Here is an 8,576-nt window from a genome sequence, read left to right on the forward strand (position 1 = left end):
GTGGGGAAGCCAGGAAGAAATCTTGTCACCCATATACGGTGTTATAGCTGACCAATGCATGCGTTATGGCTGGTTTATTCCTTCCTTTGAAACATATGGCATTGGTCCCTGCAGAAGGTAGGATGTCACATTGGGTGGACCAAACGATCAGATGCAGAATGGAAACTCATGGAAGATACATTAAGAAGGAACACAGGAGCTCATCCAGTGAGCTGATATGGTCATGTGGTGGGGATATGAGTTCACTCCTCACTCCTTGCGGAGCAGGGTCTGAGACGGCAAAGCTCTGGAAGGAAGGAGCACCTCACATATAACTCTAGGATGACTCTTCCAGATGACATATGTAGTAGCCCTGATAGGCTCCAGCCAGAGCCTTGATGAGCCTTTCTTGGAGCATAGGAGGACCCTTTGAAATGGAAAAACAAGTATAAGCCAAGAAGAAACAGCTCGACCCCTTAGAAAGAATGCACACACACGCAAGAGTGATTTTTAACTGAATGCATCCGATGAAGTGAGCTGTAGCTCACAAAGGCTTATGCTCAAATAAATTTGTTAGTCTCTAAGGTGTCACAAGTACGCCTTTTCTTTTTAACAGTGGGAAGATAAGGGATTTGGCTTTGGGCCATGTTAAATTGAAGTTGATGGTGAAACATCCAGGAGGCAAAGTCAGAAAGACAAGAGGCAATAGGGAAGTTTCAATTCTGGCCAGAACCCAGAAGAACAGAGATGCACAAAACAATAAAGAAATGGGCAAAAGCACCTAGGGTCCAGGCAAGACACCATCCATTGAGTGTACCTGATCTTGGGGGATAAAAAGATATCCAAGCGTTTTAGCTCCTCCAGCATTGTTTTGTTCAGGATCAATTCTGTCAACAGGACTAAGGGGGTTTATTTTGATTTTTTGGAGTTGCTGTAGAAAATGTTTCCACACTGCTTTACTTATTCCTCCTTGACACCAATATTAATTTGTTTCAAGTTCCCTATGCATCTGCTTTATTTTATTTAATTTTAAAGACAGCTGCAAAGCTGCTTTAGCAAACTGCATATTGCTTGCATGGGCTGTGTATTCTGGTTCCACAGGAACTCAGATAAACCCAAATATCTTGCACTGCCAGCACTTAATAAATAATAATCTTATTGTTTGCGTTGCTGTTTTTTATGGGCTTTTCCAGTGCCTCAGTGAGCCATTTATGAGGCTGAAGTAATTTGAGAGGTCTTCCTTTCACACTATTTCCATCACCCAGGAATGGAAATATCATGACAAGATAGATGTTGCATTATTTCAGCTCTGTATGTGGCCTCTTGAAGTGTGAAAAGAGCCAAAGTAAAACAAACGCAAATACCTGCAACACAAATACAAGTTGAAAAATCAACACATTCTCACTGCCTCACCACCATTTGAGACCCTACAACAAACCAGTAGAGGGTTTTTCCTCTCAAATTCCAAGCAAGTTTGTATACTGCTTTCGGGGGGTCTTTGGAGACAATACATTATATTGTTCAGAACATAGGCACCGACTTCTGCAGGTGCCGGTGGGTGATCGACCTGCCTCTGCCCCCAGCCCCGCCCTAACTCCACTCCTGCCCTGCCCCGCTCCCATTCCAACCCCTTCCCCAAAGTCCCCACCCCAACTCCGCCCCCTCCCTGCCCCATTAGACTCCTTCCCCAAATCCCCACCCCCACCTCCTCCCCTGAGTGTGCCACGTTCCCACTCCTCCCCCCTCCCTCCCGGAGCTTGTTACACCACAAAACAGCTGTTTTGTGGCGGCAAGCACTGGGAGGTATGCGGAGGAGCGGGGACATGGCACGCTCAGGGGAGGAGGCAGAGGTGAGATGAGGTGGGGCGGGGAGAGGAGCTTGGCTGCCATTGGGTGCAGAGCACCTACTAATTTTTCCCTGTGGGTGCTCCAGCCCCGGAGCACGCAAGGAGTCGGTGCCTATGGTTCAGAATATTTGCCCTGCTGCGTCTCTCTGCAGAGAACGGGGATCATTGGAAACGTATACTTGCAAGAGGAAATTTGAAAAAGACAAGTGCAAATTAGTACACTTAGAAAAGAAAAATAAAATGCACAAATACAAAACCATCTTGGCAGTAGTACTGTGAAAAAGATGTGGGGGTTATAGTGGATCACAAATTGAATATGAGCCAACAATGTGATACAATTACAAAAAAGACTAATAACACTCTGAGGTATATTAACAGGAGTGTCATATGTAAGACACGGGAGGTAATTGTCCCACTCTCCACAGGCAAGGAGGCCTCAGCTGGAGAATTGTATCCAGTTTTGGGCATCACACGTTTAAAAAAGATGTGATCAGATAGGAGACAGTCCAGAAGACAGCATCAAAAATGATGAAAGGTTTAGAAAACCTGACCTATAAGGAAAGGTTAAAGAAAATTGGACATGTTTAGTCTTGAGAAAGAAGACAGAGGGGAATCTGATCACAGTCTTCAGGTATGTTAAGGGGTGTTATAAAGAGGATGGTGATCAGTTGTGCTCCACTGGAAGTAGGGCAAGAAGTAATCAGCTTAATCTGCTGCAAGAGAGATTTAGGTTGGCTATTATGGGGAAAATGTTCTAACTATAAGGGTAGTTAAGCTCTGGAATAAGTTTCCGGAAGGAGGGTGTGGAACCCCCATCACTGGAGGTTTTTAAGAATAGGTTGGACAAACACCTGTCACATATAGACTAGGTTTATTAGGTCCTGCCTCAGCACAGGGGACTGGACTAGAGGACCTCCCAAGGTTCCAGCCCTCCATTTCTATGATTCTATGAAAGCAGATGGGTGGATTGACTGGGGCAGAGGAGGGTATGTATCACATTTATTATGCAGACCCAAAATTTCCAATCATGCCTCTGTCCCTTTAAATAATATCACAGCAATGAAACAACAAAAGGAGAGAGGAACAGACTGAAGTGCCACCCTTTATTCAGCTAGTTAGGCCTACAATGTCTGTAGCAGCATGTAGAGTGCATGTCCCATCAACCATTGTTAGGTTACTCCTGTCACATTAGGAAACAATAGTGTATGGCAGAGGTGGAGCCTCTGCCTGAAATTTGAACCTCCCAATGGTTACCAAGTAGCATCACCACCTCAACGTGAGTTGGCTGGAGTTTGTCATCAGTGAAATAGGCTTCGGGAAGGGAAGGGGGCTTTGAATCAGGCTCTGGCCCCCAAACTCAGGTCTTTCTACTTTGTTCTTCATTACTCAGCCCTTAAGGAAGCCAGGCAGCTTTCACATGTCACTAAGACTGGACATGGCCCCAATCAGAAGCCTCTAGACAAGCTCAATTAAAGAAACATTCTGCATACCTCCCAAATTATTATTAAAATTACTTCCCAACTCCATTATCCCGCCCCCAGACCTTCCCCTCTAGCCCAACTAAATATATTTGCTTCAGCCCAAGGGAAAGAGTTGAACATGAGGAGCCTTTCACACTGCAATCAAGTCCAACAGGCATTCAGGATTGGGAGGGCCTAAGCGATGGTTCTGTTTCTCACATATTCATACCCAGGCGCATTTGTGATTAACTGGGGAGGTCAGTAACTAGTAGAAATACTGGATGGATAATCACAGAATCATAGTAGCTGGAGATGGAAACAACTTACTACTCATTGACTCTGTGCCCTACAAAGAATGGATCTAATCCCCCAATAAAGGAGGTATCAAATAGTAAAGTTATACCACACTTGATCTTAGCTAAAAGGCCAAGGCACCTGCAATGCCGAAGACCATAAAAGCTTTGGGCAATTGCTTTCCTGCTCAGAGCACCTGGTGACAACAAATACTAACGGCAGACTGTAGACTTGAATTAACTGCCCAAACACTTTGATAGCGCAGAATAAAGGATGCCCAGGACTGCCTTGTGCCCTTTCAGAATGTGGAAAGTGGCTCAACTTAAACCTCTGAAAACCAGGAAATACAAAGTTATGATACATGCCAGCCTCTGACATTTCCTTCAGACCCCTTTTTCCACAAAGACACAGCACTTTGAGGAGTGACATTGATAGGTGAGATCCCTTGGCTCACATAGATTGGATGAATTATTGTCGAAAGTTGACGTTTGTTTTCTGTGTTCATTTTTCAGGATAAACGTAAGTTACTGTGTTGACTGAGGACAATATCCTGGTATCTCATTAGTCAATGTTGACCATAGACCAGTTCTAAGGCCATGTCTATGCTACAGACACAACAGACTAGCGATAGCACTGTAGCTATACCGCTGTAACCCCGTAGTGTAGGCACAAACTATACCGACAGCAAGGGCTTTCCCATCACTGTAGGAACTCCACCTTGCCAAGCAATGGTAGCTAGGTTGACAGAAGCATTCTTCCATTGACCTATCTGTGTCTACCCTGGGGGTTAGGTCAACATAGCTAAAGTGCTCAAGGGTCTACATTTTTTCACATCCATGAGCACCTCAGCTATATCAACCTAAATTTTAAGAGTAGACGAAGCCTTAGAAGGCTGTCAGGGTTCCTTCCCCACTCTGAACTCTAGGATACGTATGTGGGGACCCGCATGAAAGACCCCCTAAGCTTATTCTTACCAGCCTAGGTTAAAAACTTCCCCAAGGTACAAACTTTGCCTTGTCCTTGAACCATATGCTGCTGCCACCACCAAGCTTTTTAAACAAAGAACAGGAAAAGATACCACTTGGAGACATCTTCCCCCAAAATATCCCCCCAAGCCCTACACACCCCCTTTCCTGGGGAGGCTTGAGAATAATATCCTAACCAATTGGTTACAAAATCATCAAAGACCCAAACCCCCGGATCTTGGTACAATGGAAAAATCAGTCAGGTTCTTAAAAGAAGGATTTTATTAACAAAAAAGAAAGGTAAAAATCATCTCTGTAAAATCAGGATGGAAAATACTTTACCGGGTATTCAGATTCAAAACACAGAGGATCCCCCTCTGGGCAAAACCTTAAAGTTACAGAAAACAGGAATAAACCTCCCTCTTAACACAGGGAAAATTCACATAAAACAAAAGATAAACTAATCTGCCTTGCCTGGCTTACCATGCTGGTTGCAATATTGGAGACTTGGATTAGGATGGGTTGGAAAAGATGGATCTCTGTTTCGCCTCTCTCAGTCCCAAGAGAGAACCACCACACAAACAAAGAGCACAAACAAAAGCCTTCCTCTCCCCCACCAAGATTTGAAAGTACCTTGTCCCCTTATTGCTCCTTTGGGTCAGGTCTCAGCCAGGTTAGCTGAGCTTAAAAACCCTTTACAGGTAACAGGATGCCGCCTCTGGCCCGGAGGGATTTTATAGCACTGTATACAGAAAGGTGATTATCCTTCCCTTTGTATTTATGACAAGGGTATGGGCACCTCTCCTAATGTCCAGCAATCCCTTTGATTATACAGCCATGGACAGTCTCTGCTACTTGCTTTTCTTTGATGACACTCAGTCCCATTGTTCAAGAAATGGGTCAGGAGCATGAGTCATGATTACATTACTCTTACCACATTACCCTTATCACTTAGTGTCTTTCATCTTCCCTCTATTTAATTAATGCTATTTTCCTTGACAATTCTTCTAAAGTAAAACTGGAGTCTGTGTGGATTTTAGAGCACTTTGAAATATCAGCTCTTAGGCCAGAAGCAAAGTCTCAGGGCACCTCTACATTTAAAACGCTGCATCGGCACAGCTGCACCATGCAGCTGCGCCACCATAGCACTTTAATGAAGACACTATGCCGACAGAGAGAGCACTCCCTTTGGTGTAGTTAATCCACTACCCAAGATGTGGTAGCTGTGTCAACGGGAGAAGCTCTCCTGCTGACATAGTGCTGTCTACATGGGGAGCTAGGTCAGTATAACTGTGTTGTTTGGGGTGTGGATTTTTCACGTCCCTGAGCAATGTAGTTATACCAATATAGGTCTGTAGTTTAGACCAGACTTTAGGGAAAAGGCTGCCAGAGAACCCTTGTAACAATTGCTCCCCAGGGCGTGAGAGGACTTCCCTGCCTCCAGTAGCCTTTGATTACAATTATTCACCCCTTTACCTCCAAACTCTAGGGATGACTTAGCCCTTATGCTCATGAAAATACTTCTGATGAACAATTGTTTGTCCTTTGAAATGCACCAGATGGCAGGCCCTTAAATTAAGTCCCCTGGGGAAAGATATCCCTGCCCCCCACCAAAAAACATTCACCCCACTTTATACACATACGATGTGCCCCACTATCCATGTCATTCTGCAGAATTATGTACATACATTTCCAGCAAAGGTCAGATCAAATGTAAGTTTGCTCGCTAAGTGGCACTGCCTCCTTCCTAAGTCATAATTAAGAGAAAGCATTTTGGTTTATATGGGAAAACAAATTAATAGATACCCCTCTTCTCTGCAAGAACGCACACACCCTTCTGATATATGAGGGTTCAGCATAACTTAAGGGAGCACCTTTGCGGGTGTCTAGAGGTCACTGTGTTCAGTGTAGAAAAAATAGATCTGTAGCTTAAAAGTACATCTAAGAACATAAGAATGGCCATACTGTGTCAGACCAATGGTCCATCATCCGACAGTGGCCAATACCAGATACTTGAGAGAATGAATAGAATAGACCAACCAGGAATTTGAGAGCTTAAGAAAAAATTATCATTTGTAATATGACGAGAAAGTTCAACAAGAGAAGCCAAATCAGCAAAATGATGTTGCATGTTTAATTGCAGGAGTTGGGGTCACAGAGCTATTTAACTTTGGGTTTGTCATTTCAGTCGATGATGAAGGAGGTATGTTCCTCGTGCCTCCAGCCTGTCTCTTCTATGGAGTGTGTGGCAGCCAACAAGGTCCTTCTACACCACGCATGCTTCTGCTGCACGCTCTGCAAGAGGAAGCTAAGGTAAGTAGTGGGAGTAGGTGCCATTTACTCCTGAGGGATCTCAAAGTGGTTTACAAAGCGTGGGCCCAGCAGTCCCCTCCAGTAACTCTGGTAGGGAAGAGCTCTGCAGTGGTCACAGAAAGGGGAGCAGTGTTTCGGTGATATAATCTCTCTCCCCTTCCCTGGAGCTTGAAGACTGCCCTTCTCAAACCCATGGTGCTAGGGTTCTGTGGATCAGGAATCCTGCTGAAGGCAGTTGGGGCTACAAGCAGGAAGCAGCTGCAGCCCCCAGACATGCTCCCTGCAGACTTCAGGCTGCACCTCAACAGACATCTCTGTAAGAATTAATGACATTTCAAGCAGCATGGACTCGTACCGGGTCTCCTGAGTACAGCACAGCCATGGGGCGAGGCTATCAGTGATAGTGAGCACTCCCTGCAGCCACCATGGGGCGAGGCAACCAGTGACAGCGTGACTCCCACAGCTGCCATGGGGCGAGGCGGGCAATGATAGTGCGGCCCCCCCAGCAGTCATGCTACCAGGGAGAAGAGACATGCCAACAGGTCAGCACAGAGAGGCACCTACTCCCTGCTGAGGCTGTGGGAACTATGGGGCTTGAAGCAGCGTTCCCAGTGGATCCTAGGCCCTGCAAACATTCCCCCTGCCTTCTTTAAGGCTCCCCAAACTCCTCATCCCTGATGGGAGTATTAGGAGGAAACTGAAGGGCAAACCATGGCATTTCCTGGGCCCTCGCACTCCTGCAGCTGGCTTTACCACAGGAGGACCCTCTGCACTGTTACAATAATACTCAGCATAAAGGAATTATTTTACTTTTGACATGCAGCCATCTCTGGAGTGGAGACTGGCAACCAACCAGCACACAGTGTATTGCACAACAATGCAAAAAGGGGAAAGGACAACAAGGTGAAACCTTGCAAAAATGTCCTGAGATCTTTAAGAGGTGACAGAGCATCAGCTTTCAATGTCTTTCACACACAGTACATTGCTTGTGGCACCTTAGATGCCTGTAGCATCATCCGATGAAGTGAGCTGTAGCTCACGAAAGCTTATGCTCAGATAAATTGGTTAGTCTCTAAGGTGCCACAAGTCCTCCTTTTCTTTTTGCGGATACAGACTAACACGGCTGCTACTCTGAAAACAGTACATTGCTTGCCACTCAATTTATTGACCTAGATTCGTAGATATTAATGCCAGCAGGGGCCGTTCTGATAATCTAGTCTGACCTCTTCAGAATTTCACCCAGTGATTCCTGCATCAAGCCCATATCCTGTGGTTGAGCTAGAACATGTATTTTAGAAAGACACCCGATCTTAAAGATTTCAAACGAGGGAGAATGCACCACATCCCTTGGTAAACTCCATCCAGCTTACTGTGTGCGAGAGGCCTTCAAAATGGATGCCCTCATCAGAAGGGTGAAGGACTTAGCTGAACCAATTGGGATTTGAACCAGTGTTGTCAGGGTGCCATGATATTTCGAAGGCCACTATTTTAGTCCCTCCAACTGGACTTGTTTTCAAGGAACCTGAAGAGCCACTGTGAGTTGGCTCCGAGATTCCTCAGCCTTAACTCCCATAATAAAAAGTGGCAATAGGAAGAATGAACACTTGGTAGGCGGTATCCTCTCCCAGGCACGTTTTGAAATGACACCTGCTATTTGATGCAACAGGGTCATTCCAAAGGTAAATATACACACATCACTCTTGATGTGTATCATTAAG

The sequence above is a fragment of the Chelonia mydas genome, chromosome 2 (assembly GCF_015237465.2).
Source record: "Chelonia mydas isolate rCheMyd1 chromosome 2, rCheMyd1.pri.v2, whole genome shotgun sequence".
NCBI classification, from domain to species: domain Eukaryota; kingdom Metazoa; phylum Chordata; order Testudines; family Cheloniidae; genus Chelonia; species Chelonia mydas.